Raw genomic sequence first — 20,074 nt, forward strand, 5'->3', positions numbered from 1 at the left:
GAAGTAGTCGACCCCTACTATGAGGTATTTGACTTGCCCCGGTCCTTGGGGGAATGGGCCGAGTAGGTCAAGTCCCCATTTTGCGAAGGGCCATGGTGCGGTGATGCTGATAAGGTCTTCTGGCGGTGCCTTGTGGAAATTGGCGTGTTTTTGGCAGGGGGGGCATATTTTCACGAATTCCGTCGAGTCTTTCTGCAAGGTCGGCCAGTAGAACCCGGCTCGGACTACCTTTTTGGACAATGCCCGAGCTCCGAGATGGTTCCCACACATGCCTCCGTGGACTTCTTCGAGGACGTTCTTTGTTTCTGAGGTCGGGACGCACCGAAGGAGGGGAGTTGTGAATCCTCTTCTGTATAATACGTCGTGAATTAGTGTATAATTCTGGGCGTCTTTCGTGAGTCTTTTGGCTTCCTTTCTTTCGGCGGGAAGAGTTCCCGACTTCAGGTAGTTGAGTATGGGGGTCATCCATCCTTGCTGTTGGTTGGATATGCTCAGCGTTTCTTCCTCTCTTAGCACGGAGGGGGATTGTAAGGTTTCCTGGAGGAGACTTCTGTTGTTGCCTCCGGGCTTGGTGCTGGCGAGTTTTGAGAGGGCGTCCGCCCGGGCGTTTTGCTCCCGAGGTATATGCTGGATCTGTATTTCTGAAAAGTGGCGTAATTGTGTCTGTGTTTGGTCTAGGTATTTTTTCATAGTTGGGTCTTTGGCCTGGTAGCTTCCATTTACTTGTGATGTGACGACCTGGGAGTCGCTGAAGATCGTGATTCTCTGGGCTCCGACCTCTTCGGCTAGTTTTAGACCTGCTAGTAGGGCCTCGTATTCGGCTTGGTTGTTCGAAGCTCGGAACTCGAATTTTAGGGATAGTTCTATCCGTGTTCCTTGGTCGCTTTCGAGTATAACCCCGGCTCCGCTTCCTGTTTTGTTTGAGGACCCGTCGACATACAGGTTCCATGAGAGTGGGGTTCCAGGGGTCTCAGTGTATTCTGCGATGAAGTCGGCTAGGTACTGAGATTTTATGGCAGTCCGGGCTTCATAGTGGAGGTCGAACTCGGACAGTTCCACCGCCCATTGTAGTATTCGTCCTGCCAGGTCTGTTTTTTGTAGGATGTGTCTCATGGGTTGATTTGTCCGGACTTTGATGGTGTGGGCTTGAAAGTAGGGACGGAGCCTCCGAGCTGTGAACACTAGGGCGTAGGCGAACTTTTCTATCTTCTGATAGTTTAACTCGGCCCCTTGTAGTGCCTTGCTTACAAAGTATATGGGTTGTTGTCCTTGGTCGTTTTCTCGTATTAACGCTGAAGCGACTGCTCGATGTCCAGCCGAGAGGTATAGTACGAGTTCTTCCCCTTTTAGAGGTCGGGTTAGGATTGGTGGCTGCCCGAGGACTTCCTTGAACTCTTGAAAGGCTTTTTCGCACTCCGGGGTCCATGAGAAGGGTTTCCCTTTCTTTAGGAGTGAGTAGAGAGGTAGTGATTTTATCGCAGATCCTGCCAAGAATCTTGATAGCGCGGCTAGCCTTCCGTTCAGTTGTTGTACTTCTTTGACGCACGTCGGGCTCTTCATATTGAGTATTGCCTGGCATTTGTCCGGGTTCGCTTCGATGCCCCTTTGGGTCAGCATGAAGCCTAGGAACTTTCCGGCTTCTGCGGCGAAGGTGCACTTTGTCGGGTTAAGTCTCATGTTGTGTTTTCTAAGGGTGCCGAAGACACTGGTGAGGTCGGTTAGCAAGTTTCTGTCTTCTTGTGTCTTTACCAGCATGTCGTCAACGTACACCTCCAGCTGTAGTCCGATGTGCTCTGAGAACACTTTGTTCATTAGCCTCTGGTAGGTTGCCCCTGCGTTCTTTAGCCCGAAGGGCATTACGACGTAGCAGTAGTTTGCCCTTGGGGTTATGAACGAGGTCTTTTCTTGGTCGGGTCCGTACATCGGGATTTGATTGTATCCTGAGTATGCGTCCATGAAGGAGAGATATCTGTAGCCTGAGGCTGCGTCTACTAAGGCGTCGATGTTAGGTAGTGGATATGGGTCTTTGGGGCAGGCTTTGTTGAGATCCGTGTAATCGACGCACATCCTCCATTTTCCATTGGGCTTTTTTACCAGGACCACGTTTGCGAGCCATAGGGGATATTTTACTTCCTTAATGAACCCTGCATCTAGTAGTGCTTGTACCTGTTCTTCTATTGCTTGCATGCGTTCGGGCCCGAGCTTCCTGCGTCTTTGTTGGACAGGTCGGGATCCCGGGTACACTGATAGCTTATGGCACATCAGGTCGGGGCTTATGCCTGGCATGTCGGAGGCTTTCCAGGCGAAGAGGTCGGAATTTTCTTTTAAGAGGGTTATGAGTTCCTCTTTTAGGCCCGCTTCGAGGTTTGCTCCTATGTTTGTGACTCTTTCAGATGTGTTCCCGATCTGGACTTTTTCGGTTTCTCCCTCTGGTTGTTGTCGAAGGTCTTCTCGGGCTTGAACTCGTCCGAGTTCTATTGTGTTGACCTCTTTCCCTTTTAGGCTCAGGCTTTCGTTGTAGCACCGCCGTGCTAGTTTTTGGTCGCCTTTTAGGGTAGCGATTCCTTTCGCGGTAGGGAACTTCATACAGAGGTGTGGGGTTGAGACTATAGCTGCTAGTTTGTTTAGGGTTGGTCGCCCAATGAGGGCATTGTATGCTGAAGTGACGTCGACTACAATGTAGTCGATGCTTAACGTTTTAGATTGCTCGCCTTTTCCGAAGGTAGTGTGCAGCGAGATGTATCCTAAGGGATGGATCGGGGTATCTCCTAGCCCAAACAGATCGGTGGGATAGGCCTTTAGTTCTTTTTCTTCAAGTCCGAGTTTGTCGAAGGCCGTTTTGAACAGGATATCTGCAGAGCTTCCCTGGTCAATCAGGGTTCGATGTAAGTTGGCGTTTGCCAGGATAATGGTGATTACCATTGGATCGTCGTGCCCGGGTATTATCCCTTGAGCATCTTCTCGAGTAAACGAGATAGTAGGTAGTTCGGGCAGGGGATTGTCTTCTCGGACGTGGTAGACTTCTTTGAGGTGTCTTTTTCGCGAGGATCTGGATGTTCCTCCGCCTGCAAAACCTCCATTTATCATGTGAACGTGCCTTTCAGGGGTTCGCGGGGTTTGTTCAGCCCGATCTTCGTTATCTCCCCTCCTTCTCTTCTTGGTCTCTTCTCCTTTCTCTGCTATGTATCTGTCGAGTTTTCCTTCTCTGGCTAGCTTTTCTATAACATTCTTTAGGTCGTGGCAGTCGTTTGTAGAATGACCGTAGAGCTTGTGATATTCACAGTATTCGGACCGATCTCTCCCCGCTCTCTTGTGTTTTAGCGGTCGAGGTGGTGGGATCTTTTCGGTGTGGCATACTTCTCTGTAGATGTCTACCAAGGAGACTCGGAGGGGGGTGTAACTGTGGTACTTTCGTGGCTTGTCCGAGTTGGTTTCTTCTTTCTTCCTTTGTTCCCGATCTCGATCTCGGAGTGGGTAGGTCGATTCCTTCCTAGAAGAGTCTCTTAACTGGGAGGTTTCCTCCATGTTGGATAGGGATTGGCTAAATGGTCCCTCCTTTAGGCCGTTTGCTAGTCCCATGATGGCCGCTTCAGTGGGCAAGTGTTGTATGTCCAGGCAGGCTCTGTTGAATCGCTCCATGTACTCTCGGAGAGTTTCTTGGTTACCTTGTTTGATTCCGCGTAGACTGGGGGCATGTTTCGTTTTGTCCTTTTGAATAGAGAACCTTGTCAGGAATTTTTTGGTTAGGTCTTCGAAGCTGGTGATTGATCTTGGTGGCAGGTTGTCGAACCACTTCATGGCCGACTTGGTGAGTGTGGTGGGGAAGGCTTTGCATCGAATCGCGTCGGAGGCGTCGACTAGGTACATTCTGCTTCTGAAGTTGCTGAGGTGGTGACTTGGATCGGTGGTGCCGTCGTAGAGATCCATATCGGGTGGCTTGAAGTTTCGTGGTACCTTCTCCTTCATGATCTCTTGCGTGAAGGGATCATGGTTGCATTCGGGGGTGGTGCCGCGTTCTGTCCGGTCTTTCAGATTGGCCTCTATTTTCCGTAGTTTTTCTTCTAGTTCTCTGCGCTTTCGAGCCTCCCTTCTCAGATCTTGTTCAGTTTCCTTTTGCTTCTTTATATCCTCTTCGAGTTGTTTCAGTCGGTTTTGTTGTGCCCGAACTGCTTCTAGAATTCCCGAGCTCTTTTCTTTTTCGGAATTTTGTGGATCTTTGTTTGGGAGTGATGTCTTTGGGCGATTGTGTTTGTTTCCTCCTGGAGTGCGTGGTGATAGAGGGCTGTCCGGTCGTTCTCCGGTGTCAACTTCCTCCTCTTGTTCTGATGCGTGGTCATTGTTGAGAGGGTCGTTGTAGTATAGTGGTGAGTATTCCCGCCTGTCACGCGGGTGACCCGGGTTCGATCCCCGGCAACGGCGCCAATGTTCCGAGGGTTACCTGAAACGTGTAGCTCGGTCGTCTTTGGAGGGGCCCGAGGTGGGGGTCAGGGACCCGAGCTTGATATGTGGAGTGGTTGGTGGTTGTACCTGCAATGACACTCCGATGCTTAAGTTAGCATGGGTTCAAGCAGATATGTATAGAGTGTGGAATGTATGTCATACCTGGGTGTTCCAGTGTATTTATAGTAGTTGGCTGTGATCTTCCCTGGATAAGATATTCTTATCTTATCTTATCTTTTGGGAGTTTTATCTCTATCTTTGTGGAACCGCCTTTCCTAGGCCTTTTCGGCCTTTAGGTTTTGGGCTGCGTTCCTTCTGATGGGCCTTCTTAGCTTTGTTTGTCCGAGGTCCGACCTCAGGCGTGGGCCTTGGGACGAGGTCGGACCTTTCTTGGATTTTGCCGAGTTGGAGGAGCTCGGTCAGGGTATGAACAAAGAGAAAAAGGAAGAAGAGTAACCCATAAACAAAGATATGTAAACAAATAAAATAAGGGTGGACTAATGCCAAATAATAATGAGATTTTCAACTACATGGTAGCTACAACATGCAAGTGAGAAAGCAATATAGGTGAATGGCATATCAATAGTGCAAGAATTGTAACAATGAGGGAGAGAGAGTAGGTCATGAAAGACAATATAAGGTCATATCAATGCACAAGGAATACAAATGTCATAAAAGATTAGCATTGACCGATAAATAATATCACCCAACAATAGAGAACAAGTCACTAAACACCAAAACAATGGAAGAAAAATTCAACAGATGAGTAAAAACATTTAACATTAATGGAGAAATAACAAACTTAGAAAAGAAAATAAAAACATGCACAAGACTAAAATGTGAATGAAAGTATGCAAATGCAATGAATAAAATAGAATGAAAGAGAATAAGGATGAGAAGTTAAAGAAATGAAGAAGAAGAAAGTAAGAAAGGAAGAAGAAAGAATAAGAAATTAGAGAAGAAGGAAGAAGAATGGAAAACAGGAAGCGACGCATAAGCGTCGCCCACGCGTATGCGTGGGTTGTAGAATAAGGAAGTGACGCGTACGCAATGGTCATGCGTACGCGTGGGTGTCAATTGTGCTCCTTGCACAATACTCGCACAGTGGCGGCGCAACTTTCGGTTTGCTGTACCATAGATGGCATGAAGAAATGACGTGTAAGCGTCACCCACGCCCACGTGTGGAATGCCAGAAATGCAATTGACGCATACGCGTCAGCGATGCGCACGCAGGGGTTGGCTTGTGTGCTTATGATGAGCGGATAATTTGTATACTTTTTGGCATTGGTTTTAGTATGTTTTTGGTATGATCTAGTTAGTTTTTAGTATATTTTTATTAGTTTTTAGTTAAAATTCACTTTTCTGGACTTTACTATGAGTTTGTGTGTTTTTCTGTGATTTCAGGTATTTTCTGGCTGAAATTGAGGGACCTGAGCAAAAATCTGATTCAGAGACCAAAAAGGACTGCAGATGCTGTTGGATTCTGACCTTCCTGCACTCGAAGTGGATTTTCTGGAGCTACAGAAGCCCAATTGGCGCGCTCTCAACGGCGTTGGAAAGTAGACATCCTGAGCTTTCCAGCAATATATGATAGTCTATACTTTGCCCAAGATTTGATGGCCCAAACCGGCGTTCAAAGTCACCTCAAGAAATCCCAGCGTTAAACGCTGGAACTGGCACCCAAATGGGAGTTAAACGCCCAAACTGGCACTAAAGCTGGCGTTTAACTCCAAGAAGAGTCTCTGCACGAAAAATGCTTCAATGCTCAGCCCAAGCACACACCAAGTGGGCCCGGAAGAGGATTTTTATGTCATTTACTCATTTCTGTACACCTTAGGCTACTAGTTTTCTATAAGTAGGACCTTTGACTATTGTATTAGAAATCTTTTGATCTTTGGAACCTTTTTCTTTAGATCTTTTGATCACTTTGGGAGGCTGGCCATTCGGCCATGCCTAGACCTTGTTCTTATGTATTTTCAACGGTGGAGCTTCTACACACCATAGATTAAGGTGTGGAGCTCTGCTGTACCTCGAGTATTAATGCAATTACTATTGTTCTTCCATTCAATTCCGCTTGTTCTTTATCCAAGATATCACTTGTTCTTCAACTTGATGAATGTGATGATCCGTGACACTCATCATCATTCTCACCCATGAACAAGGTGACTGACAACCATTCTTGTTCTACAAGCGATCAAGGCCCTAGTGAATATCTCTTGGATTCCTGATTGCACGATGCATGGTTGATCGCCTGACAAACGAGCCAACCATTCCATGAGATCAGAGTCTTCGTGGTATAGGCGAGAACTGATGGCGGCATTCAAGAGAATCCGGAAGGTCTAACCTTGTCTGTGGTATTCTGAGTAGGATTCAATGATTGAATGACTGTGACGTGCTTCAAACTCCTGAGGGCGGGGCGTTAGTGACAGACGCAAAAGAATCATTGGATTCTATTCCGGCCTGATTGAGAACCGACAGATGAATTCCGCTATGCTGTGACAGAGCATATGCAATCGCTTTCACTGAGAGGATGGGAGGTAGCCACTGACAACGGTGAAACCCTTGCTTAAGCTTGCCATGGAAAGGAGTAAGAAGGATTGGATGAAGACAGTAGGAAAGCAGAGAGACGGAAGGGAAGGCATCTTCATGCGCTTATCTGAAGTTCCTACCAATGAATTACATAAGTATCACTATCTTTACCTTTATGTTATTTTCGTTCATCACCATATACATTTGAGTTTGCCTGACTAAGATTTACAAGATGACCATAGCTTGCTTCAATACTAACAATCTCCGTGGGATCGACCCTTACTCGCGTAAGGTTTATTACTTGGACGACCCAGTGCACTTGCTGGTTAGTTGTGCGAAGTTGTGTAATGCCATGGTACTGAACTACCAAGTTTTTGGGGTTCATGACCGGGGATTATGAGAGTTGTGAAAAAGTATTGTTCACAATTTCGCGCACCAAGTTTTTGGCGCCGTTGCCGGGGATTGTTCAGGTTTTGAGCAAGCTTTTGGTAACATCAGTGCCAAGATCCGGCAACAACACCAAATTTTTGGCGTTATTGCCCGGGATTGTTCAAGTTTGGACAACTGACGGTTCATCTTGTTGCTTAGATTAGGTATTAATTTTTTTCGAAATTCTTAAAGATGAGTTCTAGAGTTTCATGATGATTTGTTGAAGTCTGGCTGGCTGAGAAGCCATGTCTAATCTCATTGGACCGAGATTTCAACTTATCACCACAAGAGCTTGTTGATTTCTTATCAATCTTGCTTTTGGAGCAGTGATCTGCTAAGGCTTGGCTGGCCTCTGGCCATGTCTAGTGTTTTGGACCGAAGCTTTCTTTGAAAGCTTGGCTGGCTGTGAAGCCATGTCTAATTCCTGGACCGGAGTCTTAGACTAGCATTGCCCTGATTCCTGGAATTCTCATTGAGAATTTTGATATCTTTTTCCATTTAATTTTCGAAAAACACAAAAAAAAATTTTCAAAATCATAAAATCCAAAAATATTTCTTGTTTGAGTCTAGTGTCTCATCATAAGTTTGGTGTCAATTGCATGCATTCATGTGTCTAAGTGATCTTCAAGATGTTCTTGATGATTTACTTGCTCTGATCTTTGAATTCAATTTGACTTGATAGTTTTGTGTGTCTCATATGCATTTTCATCCTGTTAGTGTCAGTAGTATACAAACTGCTAAGTTTGGTGTCTTGCATGCATTGTTATTTGATTCTTGTTGCATTTTGGTTTGTCCTTATTATTAAAAATCCAAAAATATTTTTAATTTATGTCTTTTCAAGTCAATAATACAGAGAATTGAAGATTCAGAACATACAGCAGAGGAATTGCACAGAAAAAGCTGGGCGTTCAAAACGCCCAGTGAAGAAGGACAGACTGGCGTTTAAACGCCAGCCAGGGTACCTGGTTGGGCGTTTAACGCCCAAAAAGGTAGCATTTTGGGCGTTAAACGCCAGAATGGATACCATTCTGGGCGTTTAACGCCAGGATGGCTAGAGGGGAAGATTTTGTTTTCAAATCAAATTTTTTTCTAAGTTTTCAAAATCTTTTCAAAAATCAAATCTTTTTCAAATCAATTTTTCAATCAAATCTTTTTCAAAAATCAATTTCTTTCCATTTTTAAAAATACTTACTATCAATTAATGATTTGATTCAACATTTCAAGTATGTTACCTTTTCTGTTGAGAAAGGTTTAATGTTTGAATCATATCTTTTCTTGTTAGTCAAGTTTTTAATTTTCAAATCAAATCTTTTTAAAATGTTTTTCAAATCATATCTTCTCAATCACATTTTTTTTAAATCAATCATATCTTCTTAACCACATTTTTTTAAAATAGTTTTCAATCAAATCCTTTTGATTTCTAATTTCAAAATCTTTTTCAAAAATCACTTGATTTCTTTTCCATTTTCATTTTCGAAAATTAAGTAATGTTTTTCAAAAATGTTCTCAAAATTTTTCACTTAATTTTCGAAAATTACTTCCCTCCTTCTCACATCCTTCTATTTATGGACTAACACTATCCCTTAATGCAAAATTCGAACTCCATCTCCTTTGTTAAGTTCGAATTTTCCACTTCTGTCTTCTACTCTTCGTTTCCTCTGACACCTAAAGGAATCTCTATACTGTGACATAGCGGATTCCACATTTCCTTGTTCCCCTATCTTTCTTATGAGCAGGAGCAAAGACAAAGGCATTCTTGTTGAGGCTGATCCTGAACCTGAAAGGACCTTGAAGAGAAAGCTAAGAGAAGCCAAAGCACAACTCTCTTTAAAGCACCTGAACGAACTCTTCAAGGAGGAAGAACTCATGGCAGCCGGAAACAACAACAATGCCAACAATGCAAGGAAGGTGCTTGGTGACTTTACTGCACCTACTCCCAATTTCTATGGGAGAAGCATCTCTATCCCTGCCATTGGAGCAAACAACTTCGAGCTTAAGCCTCAATTAGTTTCTCTAATGCAACAGAATTGCAAGTTCCATGGACTTCCACTGGAAGATCCTCATCAGTTTTTAGCTGAGTTCTTGCAAATCTGTGACACTGTCAAGACTAATGGGGTTGACCCTGAGGTCTACAGACTGATGCTATTCCCTTTTGCTGTAAGAGACAGAGCTAGAACATGGTTGGATTCTCAACCTAAAGAAAGCCTGGACTCTTGGGAAAAGCTAGTCAATGCCTTCTTGGCAAAGTTCTTTCCACCTCAAAAATTGAGTAAGCTTAGAGTGGAAGTCCAAACCTTCAGACAGAAGGAAGGAGAATCCCTCTATGAAGCTTGGGAAAGATACAAACAATTGATCAGAAAGTGTCCCACTGATATGCTTTCTGAATGGAGCATCATAGGTATTTTCTATGATGGTCTCTCTGAACTGTCCAAGATGTCTTTGGATAGCTCTTCTGGAGGATCTCTTCATCTGAAGAAGACGCCTACTAAAGCTCAAGAACTGATTGAAATGGTTGCAAATAACCAATTCATGTACACTTCTGAAAGAAATCCTGTGAACAATGGGACTAGTCAGAAGAAAGGAGTTCTTGAGATTGACACTCTGAATGCCATATTGGCTCAGAATAAAACATTGACTCAACAAGTCAATATGATTTCTCAAAGTCTGTCTGGAGTGCAAAATGCACCAAGCAGTACTAAAGAGGCTTCATCTGAGGAAGAAGCCTATGATCCTGAGAACCCTTCAATAGAAGAGGTGAATTACATGGGAGAACCCTATGGAAACACCTATAATCCCTCATGGAGGAATCATCCAAATCTTTCATGGAAGGATCAACAGAGACCTCAACAAGGTTTCAACAACAATAATGGTGGAAGAAACAGGTTTAGCAATAGCAAGCCTTTCCCATCATCTTCTCAGCAACAGACAGAGAGTTCTAAGCAGAATACCTCTGACTTAGCAACCATGGTCTCTGATCTGATCAAAACCACTCAAAGTTTCATGACTGAAACAAGGTCCTCCATTAGAAATTTGGAAGGACAAGTGGGTCAGCTGAGCAAGAAAATTACTGAACTCCCTCCAAGTACTCTCCCAAGCAATACAGAAGAAAATCCAAAAGGAGAGTGCAAAGCCATCAACTTAGCCGAATCCTGGGAGGGAGGAGAGGCAGTAAACGCCACTGAGGAAGGCCTCACTGGGCGTCTACTGGCCTCCAATGAGTTCCCCAATGAGGAACCATGGGAATCTGAGGCTCAAACTGAGACCATAGAGATTCCATTGGACTTACTTCTGCCATTCATGAGCTCTGATGAGTATTCTTCCTCTGAAGAGGATGAGTATGTCACTGAGGAGCAAGTTGCTAAATACCTTGGGGCAATCATGAAGCTAAATGACAAGTTATTTGGAAATGAGACTTGGGAGGATGAATCCCCTTTGCTCACCAAAGAACTGAATGACTTGTCTAGGCAGAAACTACCTCAAAAGAGGCAGGATCCTGGGAAGTTTTCTATACCTTGTACCATAGGCACCATGACCTTCAAGAAGGCCTTGTGTGACTTAGGGTCAAGTGTAAACCTCATGCCCCTCTCTGTAATGGAGAAATTAGGGATCTTAGAGGTGCAAGCTGCAAAAATCTCACTAGAGATGGCAGACAACTCAAGAAAACAAGCCTATGGACTTGTAGAGGATGTTCTAGTTAAAGTTGAAGACCATTACATCCCTACTGATTTCATAGTCCTAAAGACTGGGAAGAGCATGGATGAATCCATCATCCTTGGCAGACCCTTCCTAGCCACAGCAAAGGCTGTGATTGATGTTGATAGAGGAGAGTTGATCATTCAAGTGAATGAAGAATCCTTGGTGTTTAAGTCCCAAGGATATCCCTCTGTCATCATGGAGAGGAAGAATGAAGAGCTTCTCTCAAAACAGAGCCAAACAGAGCCCCCACAGTCAAACTCTAAGTTTGGTGTTGGGAGGCCACAACCAAACTCTAAGTTTGGTGTTGAACCCCCACATTCAAACTCTAAGTTTGGTGTTGGGAAGTTCCAACACGGTTCTGAGCATTTCTGAGGCTCCATGAGAGTCCTCTGTCAAGCTAGTGACAATAAAGAAGCGCTTGTTGGGAGGCAACCCAATGTTTTATAATTAATTATTTTCTTTGTTATTTTATCTTTTTGTAGGTTGATGATCATGAGAAGTCACAAAATTAACTGAAAAAGCAAAAACAGAATGAAAAACAGGAAGAAAAACAGCACACCCCCATTGAGGAGGACAAGCCCATCACTAAGAAGAGGATGGAGCACACAAGAGATCCCACTCATCATGAGATCCCTGAGATTCCTCAAGGGATGCACTTTCCTCCACAAAACTATTGGGAGCAATTAAATACCTTCCTAGGAGAATTGAGTTCCAACATGGGACAACTAAAGGTGGAGCATCAAGAACACTCCATCATCCTTCATGAGAATAGAGAAGATCAAAGAATCATGAGGGAGGAGCAACAAAGACAAGGAAGAGACATTGAGGAGCTCAAGCACTCCATAGGATCTTCAAGAGCAAGAAAGAGCCGCCATCACTAAGGTGGACCCGTTCTTTGATTTCCTTGTTCTTTATTCTTCTGTTTTTCGAATTTTATGCTTATGTTTATCCATGTTTGTGTCTTGTGATCATTAGTGTCTTAGTGTCTATGCCTTAAAGTTATGAATGTCCTATGAATCCATCACCTTTCTTAAATAAAAATGTGCTTAATTGAAAAAGGAAGAATTGCATGAATTTTGAATTTTATAACAGTTAATTATTTTGATGTGGTGGCAATATTTTTGTTCTCTGAATGTATGCTTAAACAGTGCATATGTATCTTGAATTTGTGGTTCATGAATGTTGGCTCTTGAAAGAATGATGAAAAAGGAGACATGTTACTGAGGATCTGAAAAATCATTAAAATGATTCTTGAAGCAAGAAAAAGCTATTCAAAAAAAATTCGAAAAAAAGAGAGAGAAAAATCGAAAAAAAATAGAAAGAAATAAAGAGTTGTGATCCAAGGCAAATAAGAGTGTGCTTAAGAACCCTGGACATCTCTAATTGGGGACTTTAGCAAAGCTGAGTCACAATCTGGAAAGGTTCACCCAATTATGTGTCTGTGGCATGTATGTATCCGGTGGTAATACTGGAAGACAGAGTGCTTTGGGCCACAGCCAAGACTCAATAAATAGCTATGTTCAAGAATCATCATACTTTACTAAGAGAATCATTAACACTATCTGGACTCTGAGTTCCTAAAGAAGCCAACCATTCTGAATTTCAAAGGATAGAGTGAGATGCCAAAACTATTCAGAGGCAAAAAGCTAAAAGCCCCGCTCATCTAATTAATACTGATCTTCATAGATGTTTTTGGAATTCATTGCATATTCTCTTCTTTTTATCTTATTTGATTTTCAGTTGCTTGAGGACAAGCAACAATTTAAGTTTGGTGTTGTGATGAGCGGATAATTTGTATACTTTTTGGCATTGTTTTTAGTATGTTTTTGGTATGATCTAGTTAGTTTTTAGTATATTTTTATTAGTTTTTAGTTAAAATTCACTTTTCTGGACTTTACTATGAGTTTGTGTGTTTTTCTGTGATTTCAGGTATTTTCTGGCTGAAATTGAGGGACCTGAGCAAAAATCTGATTCAGAGACCAAAAAGGACTGCAGATGCTGTTGGATTCTGACCTCCCTGCACTCGAAGTGGATTTTCTGGAGCTACAGAAGCCCAATTGGCGCGCTCTCAACGGCGTTGGAAAGTAGACATCCTGAGCTTTCCAGAAATATATGATAGTCCATACTTTGCCCAAGATTTGATGGCCCAAACCGGCGTTCAAAGTCACCTCAAGAAATCCCAGCGTTAAACGCTGGAACTGGCACCCAAATGGGAGTTAAACGCCCAAACTGGCACTAAAGCTGGCGTTTAACTCCAAGAAGAGTCTCTGCACGAAAAATGCTTCAATGCTCAGCCCAAGCACACACCAAGTGGGCCCGGAAGAGGATTTTTATGTCATTTACTCATTTCTGTACACCTTAGGCTACTAGTTTTCTATAAGTAGGACCTTTGACTATTGTATTAGAAATCTTTTGATCTTTGGAACCTTTTTCTTTAGATCTTTTGATCACTTTGGGAGGCTGGCCATTCGGCCATGCCTAGACCTTGTTCTTATGTATTTTCAACGGTGGAGCTTCTACACACCATAGATTAAGGTGTGGAGCTCTGCTGTACCTCGAGTATTAATGCAATTACTATTGTTCTTCCATTCAATTCCGCTTGTTCTTTATCCAAGATATCACTTGTTCTTCAACTTGATGAATGTGATGATCCGTGACACTCATCATCATTCTCACCCATGAACAAGGTGACTGACAACCATTCTTGTTCTACAAGCGATCAAGGCCCTAGTGAATATCTCTTGGATTCCTGATTGCACGATGCATGGTTGATCGCCTGACAAACGAGCCAACCATTCCGTGAGATCAGAGTCTTCGTGGTATAGGCGAGAACTGATGGCGGCATTCAAGAGAATCCGGAAGGTCTAACCTTGTCTGTGGTATTCTGAGTAGGATTCAATGATTGAATGACTGTGACGTGCTTCAAACTCCTGAGGGCGGGGCGTTAGTGACAGACGCAAAAGAATCACTGGATTCTATTCCGGCCTGATTGAGAACCGACAGATGAATTCCGCTATGCTGTGACAGAGCATATGCAATCGCTTTCACTAAGAGGATGGGAGGTAGCCACTGACAACGGTGAAACCCTTGCTTAAGCTTGCCATGGAAAGGAGTAAGAAGGATTGGATGAAGACAGTAGGAAAGCAGAGAGACGGAAGGGAAGGCATCTTCATGCGCTTATCTGAAGTTCCTACCAATGAATTACATAAGTATCACTATCTTTACCTTTATGTTATTTTCGTTCATCACCATATACATTTGAGTTTGCCTGACTAAGATTTACAAGATGACCATAGCTTGCTTCAATACTAACAATCTCCGTGGGATCGACCCTTACTCGCGTAAGGTTTATTACTTGGACGACCCAGTGCACTTGCTGGTTAGTTGTGCGAAGTTGTGTAATGCCATGGTACTGAACTACCAAGTTTTTGGGGTTCATGACCGGGGATTATGAGAGTTGTGAAAAAGTATTGTTCACAATTTCGCGCACCAGCTTATCACCCCTCCAGCGCGCTTCCAGCGCAACTCTACGCGCACGTGTGAGACCAAATTTTTTTTAAGCTTATTGAGAAATAACAAGCTGCCAAATTAAATCCAAATATTATTAAACAAGCTAGATCACAGCTTAAACAAAATAAACCTAATTAAAAATGAAAATTCAACTTATTAGTAATAAAATAAAAGGAAAAATATGAAAAATTTACCATGGTGGGGTGTCTCCCACCTAGCACTTTTAGCTAAAGTCTTTATGTTGGACATTTGGTGAGCTCCTTGTCATGGTGGCTTGTGCTTGAACTCATCTTGAAACTTCCACCAACGCTTGGACTTCCAATAAGCTCCAACATTTCCAAGTGAATTCACCAAGCCTTGATGAACTTCTTCACAAGCTTTGAGCTCCCAAAGTTGATCCTCTTGTATGCCGGGATCCCAAATTTTGTTTCTACACCCGTCTTTAAGTGGATCATCTTGGTTCCAACCGGGTGGCAAGCAATCTGAATTCTCAATGAAGTACCAAACTCTTCTCTTAGATCCAACCAATTGATCACTAGTCCAACCCTTGCATCTACCTCTTGAAATCTCAACCTTGATGAGTCTTGACTTGCAACTCCAACCACTAAACATCATTCTCTTACGCTTAATGCCACAAAGCCTCCTAAGCTGGCCATCCGTTTCAAGAATATCATAATCAAGTGGGACAATAAAATTAATAGAGATAAGTTTTACCCACTCAAATGAAGGAGTAGATGGCAACCTAGTTAGAGAAGTCTCCAATGATCTTGACAAAGCATATTCAACTCCCGTCCAACCTTGCGGACGAACTTCCACCTTTTGAAAAGAATCTTCATTTTCAAGCTCTTCCTCACCGAATCCATCCAACTCTTCTCCGTCACTCAAATCATAACTATGAGGTTGAGAGGAATCTATCTCAATCTTGCTTTCAATTTCATTAGGAGAAGGTTCTTCAAACTCAAGGGGTTCATTACTAGGAGGGCTTGATTTATGATCATCATCACCAAGGAAACTTGCCTCTTTATCTGTTCCGTCCAATTCTTCATAGGGAATATGCCTTGGAAGTTGTACACCTTCTTCCTTAACCTTTTTTTCAAGTCCAATGGGGGATGAATCAATTGTAGTAAGAAATTCATCAATTATTAAATCCATCTCTTGATCAACTTCCTCAAAATCTTCAACCATGATATGCTTTGGAGGTTGTACACCCTACTCAACATCAAATTCAAACTTCTTGGAAGGAGGCTCTATGACTTGAGGTTCCCATGGACTCTCAACATCTCCTAAGTCTACAACCACTTCTTCCTCTTCAACAATTATGGCTTTCTCTAATTGTTCTAATACAAAATTACATTCCTTATTTTTCATCGGAGTTTCTAATCTCTCCTTCATGCTACGTTCTTTGTTAGATTCTCCATATGTAGCCATGGAAGTTTCTTGAGTGTCCAAACGTTGGGAGGCTAATCAATTTACTAACTCAGTCAAGGCAACCATGAATTCTAGTACCTCCGTTTTCATCTCTTCTTGCCCTTGAAGCACAACACCAAGGGTGTCATCCATTGGAGATTGGAGTGGATATGAGGGTTGAGTATTGGAGGTAAGGGGTGGATCCACACGGGATATCAGAGCTTGGAGTGAATTTTGAAGCTCTCTTTGTCCTTGAAGAATAGCACTAAAGGTATCATCTATGGGAGCTTGGGTGGATAGGAGGGTTCATTGGTTAGAAAAAAGGGCTCATAATACGAAGGTGGTTCTTCTTGATAAGGATATGGAGATGGTGAATATTGAGGTGGTGGTTCTTGGGAGTAATTGTGTTGGAATGGGGGTGGTTCTAGGTATGGCTCGTATGGCTCATAAGGTGGTTGGTATGGTGGATATGGGTTAGGGTCATATGAAGGTGTTTGGTAAAACGGGGCTTGTGAGTATGGTGGTTGAGGGCTATATTGAGGAGGGGGTTCATAGGTGTATGGTGGTGGTTGTTGATTGTCACGAAGAGGTCTACCATGACCATTGTCTTGCCATGCATCATGGCATGGTTGTTGCTCAAAGTACATTGAAGGCGGTTGTTGCCAAGAGGGTTGATCAAATCCTTGTAGCTTCTCCCATCTCTAATTGTCCCATCCTTGATGCAAGCCTTCATTGTAATCTCCACTTCCTACAATATAATTGTAACCACACTCATAGCCAAAGGGATGAGAATTCATGGTAGCAAGAGAAAATAAAAATAAATACTAACATAAACTAATGGAAATAAACTCCTATAACAAGCAAAAACTGAAAAAGAACCAAAAGGCAAACATATTCACAATATTCACAATAACCAATAATAAGGCACACATTTGCAATTCACCGGCAACGGCGCCAAAAATTGATGGAGGAAAAATGTCGGTAAAGATTTTCACAAAAATATTATGTTGCAAGTATAGTTCTAAACCGACAATTAAACCTCAATCAATATTTAAATTGTTTGTCACTTAAGCAAACCTAATAAAATTAACCGAAATATTTAAACCTCGGGTCGTCTCTCAAGGAATTGCAGGGAAGAGTTTATTATTGGTTATGATAAAGTATATTTTTGGGTTTTGTGATAAGAGACAAGTAACGTAAATAACAAGGAAATAAAATAACAACTAAAAAAAGTTCTAACAATTGTGATGGTAATTGCCTTTTGCTCTCACTTAGTTAACCTCTAACATTGAAGAAAAGTCAAGTGAGCAAAATCAACTTAAGTTCACAAGTCCTAATCAAAGACTAGATTTAGTGAAGTCTAAGCCAACTAGCAATTTTCAATCACCAATCAACAAAAGAATTTTGATAACTCAAGAGTCTCTAATTGATCAATCCAAGTTAAGAACATAAAAATCTAATTTAAAACCCAATCAAACATTTTATCAAACACTTGGAAGGCACAAAATAAAGGCATAGAAAAGTAACAAGGAATATTAAATCTAAACACCCAATTGAAACAAATTAACAATGACAACTGAAGAAAGCAATAACAATATGAATATATAAATTGCATTAACAAAGATCCAAAGCATCAAGAGTGCATAAACATAAGGATAACAAAGTGAAGGAAATAACAAGTAGAATTGAAGAACAAAGGTGCTAGAATAATAACTTGCAAGAAATTGTAAATAAAAACAGAAATTAAATCTAAATCTAAGAAGAAATTAGAGTAGAAACCCTAAAACCTAGAGAGAGGAGAGAGAGAGCCTCCCTCTCTAGAAAACTACATCTAAAACTTAAGATTGTGTGAATGAAGTGAGAATGATTGAATCACCCCTTCCAGCTCCACTCTGCAGCCTCTATTCTTCATTTTCGGGCTTGAAACTGGGCCAAAAGTAGCCTAGAAATCGCCCCCAGTATTTTATATAAATTGCAGCACGTGACGCTCTGTCACGCGTATGTGTCGGCCACGCGTACGCGTCGCTGAACAAAATCCTAGTCACGCGTGCGCGTCAGTCACGCGTGCGCGTCAGTGACGCGTACGCGTCACTTGTCTGCTGCACTGGTCACACTGATCCTGCGATGCGTACGCATCACCTATCTACAAGGCACCTATTGCAAATTGCATATTATTTCGAAGCCCCGGATGTCAGCTTCCCAACGCAACTGGAACCGCCTCATTCGAACCTTTGTAGCTCAAGTTATGATCGATTTAGTATGAAGAGGTCAGGATTGATAGCTTAGCAATTCCTTCAATTTCTTGTGTTCCTTCCACTTTTGCATGTTTCTTTTCCATTCTCTAAGTCATTTCTACCCTATAAACCCTGAAAACGCTTAACAAACATATCACGACATCGAATGGTAATAAGAAATGATTAAAATTAGCAAATTTAAGGCCAAAGAAGCATGTTTTCAATCATAGCAAAAAATTAGGAAGGAAAATGTAAAACATGTGAATTCTATGAATAAGTGTGAGAATAATGGATAAAATCCACTCAATTCAGTACAAAAAAACCCTAAAAAATAGCAGTTTATCAACCATCCTTCTTCAACTTCATCTTCCCTGTATTTTCTTCTATAGTCGAAACTAACTATTGACAGTTGACAAACTCTTATGTCGAGAAAAATCAATTTTCTATGCTAACAATCAGTGGCGAAGATTGAAAAAAAAAATTGAAGAAGGCACAAATTTAACATAAAATTATATAATAATATTTATATTAAAATAAAATTTATAAATATAATTATTCTTTAAGTTTGTTACTAATAAAATAATAGATAAATAATTCTACGGATAAAAAATATAAAATAATTTATAATAATACTCTTTAAGTCTTTGTTGACTTGAAATTTATAATACTTATTTAATATTATTTTTACTCAAAAATATTTAATTAAAAAATCAACAAATATAAAATAATACTAAATTAAATAAATAAAAATGTTATCTAATTTCACAGAGATGATACAATAAATATAATTGTTTGAACTCGAAATTTAGATTAAAATATTGAAACTTCTCAAGTTACAACTTGCAAATTCTTTTATCATCTATAAAAATAAAATAACATCAATATTTATTGAAAAATTTAATATTTTTTGTATAATATAAAATAAAAATAAATAAACAGTAAAATATAAAATAGCACTAAATTAAATAAATAAAAATACATAATTTTTTATAACGTTTTTACGCGTTATGATTTTGGTTTGAACAACAATGGCTAGGGCTGGAAGTGAGTCGAGCTGACGGCTCACGAAAATTGAGCTTGACCCACAGCTCAACTCATTAACAATCAAGCCTATTTCTTAAGCACAAGCTTAGCTCATCGAAAGCTCATGAGTTGACTCGAACTCACGAACTGGCTTAAATACAAGAATATAATCTATAATTCTATATTAATAAATTATAACTTATATATATTAATAATATTAATTATGAATTTTTTATTTATGTCTGAAATCAAAATAATTATAAAATTTTAAATAAGAACATTAATATATATATATATATATATATATATATAATTTATGAGCTCAATTCCAAACTCAAACTCGACTTATCACCTCACGAGCTCAGCTTATCTCATGAGTTGGTTTGACTCACTTCTAGCTCTATCAAAGACAAGGAAGTATCAGCTGTGTTTTGTTTTGATTTTTTGAACAAAGAAAGAGAGCTTTCCTTTTTTAGAGAGAGGCAAGGACATTTCAACCAAAATTACTAAAATTTAAAAGTAAAAATTACAACGAATGTAAGAGATAAAGTTTGAACTGGAATACTTTAGATTAAAGTTAAGATACTAAGCTAATTAAATTACAATTTTTCTTTTAGTAGTACTGTACTACTACTAATTGTTTTATAAAACGTTTTGGGGGGGGGGGGGGTTGAGAGCCCCCATTGTCTGCTATAAGCTTCACCACTACCAACAGTTATATAATTCAAAAAAGTAACATCAAGGTTTCTATGAATGCAGGAACTTTCGAGAGGGATTTCGCCATCTAATCAAGAAACAATATCTAC

At 41.0% G+C, this 20,074-nt stretch overlaps 2 non-coding genes across 2 annotated transcripts; one reads left to right on the top strand and one right to left on the bottom strand.

The window, feature by feature from the left end:
- Positions 1–4,347: 4,347 nt before the first annotated feature.
- On the top strand, positions 4,348–4,419 carry TRNAD-GUC (transfer RNA aspartic acid (anticodon GUC)). Its single transcript has one exon. It is a non-coding gene; the product is annotated as a tRNA-Asp (tRNA).
- Positions 4,420–9,669: 5,250 nt separating this feature from the next.
- On the bottom strand, positions 9,670–9,777 carry LOC112719000 (small nucleolar RNA R71). The gene has a single exon (XR_003161325.1). It is a non-coding gene; the product is annotated as a small nucleolar RNA R71 (small nucleolar RNA).
- Positions 9,778–20,074: the final 10,297 nt, after the last annotated feature.

The sequence above is a fragment of the Arachis hypogaea genome, chromosome 10 (assembly GCF_003086295.3).
Source record: "Arachis hypogaea cultivar Tifrunner chromosome 10, arahy.Tifrunner.gnm2.J5K5, whole genome shotgun sequence".
Taxonomy (NCBI): domain Eukaryota; kingdom Viridiplantae; phylum Streptophyta; class Magnoliopsida; order Fabales; family Fabaceae; genus Arachis; species Arachis hypogaea.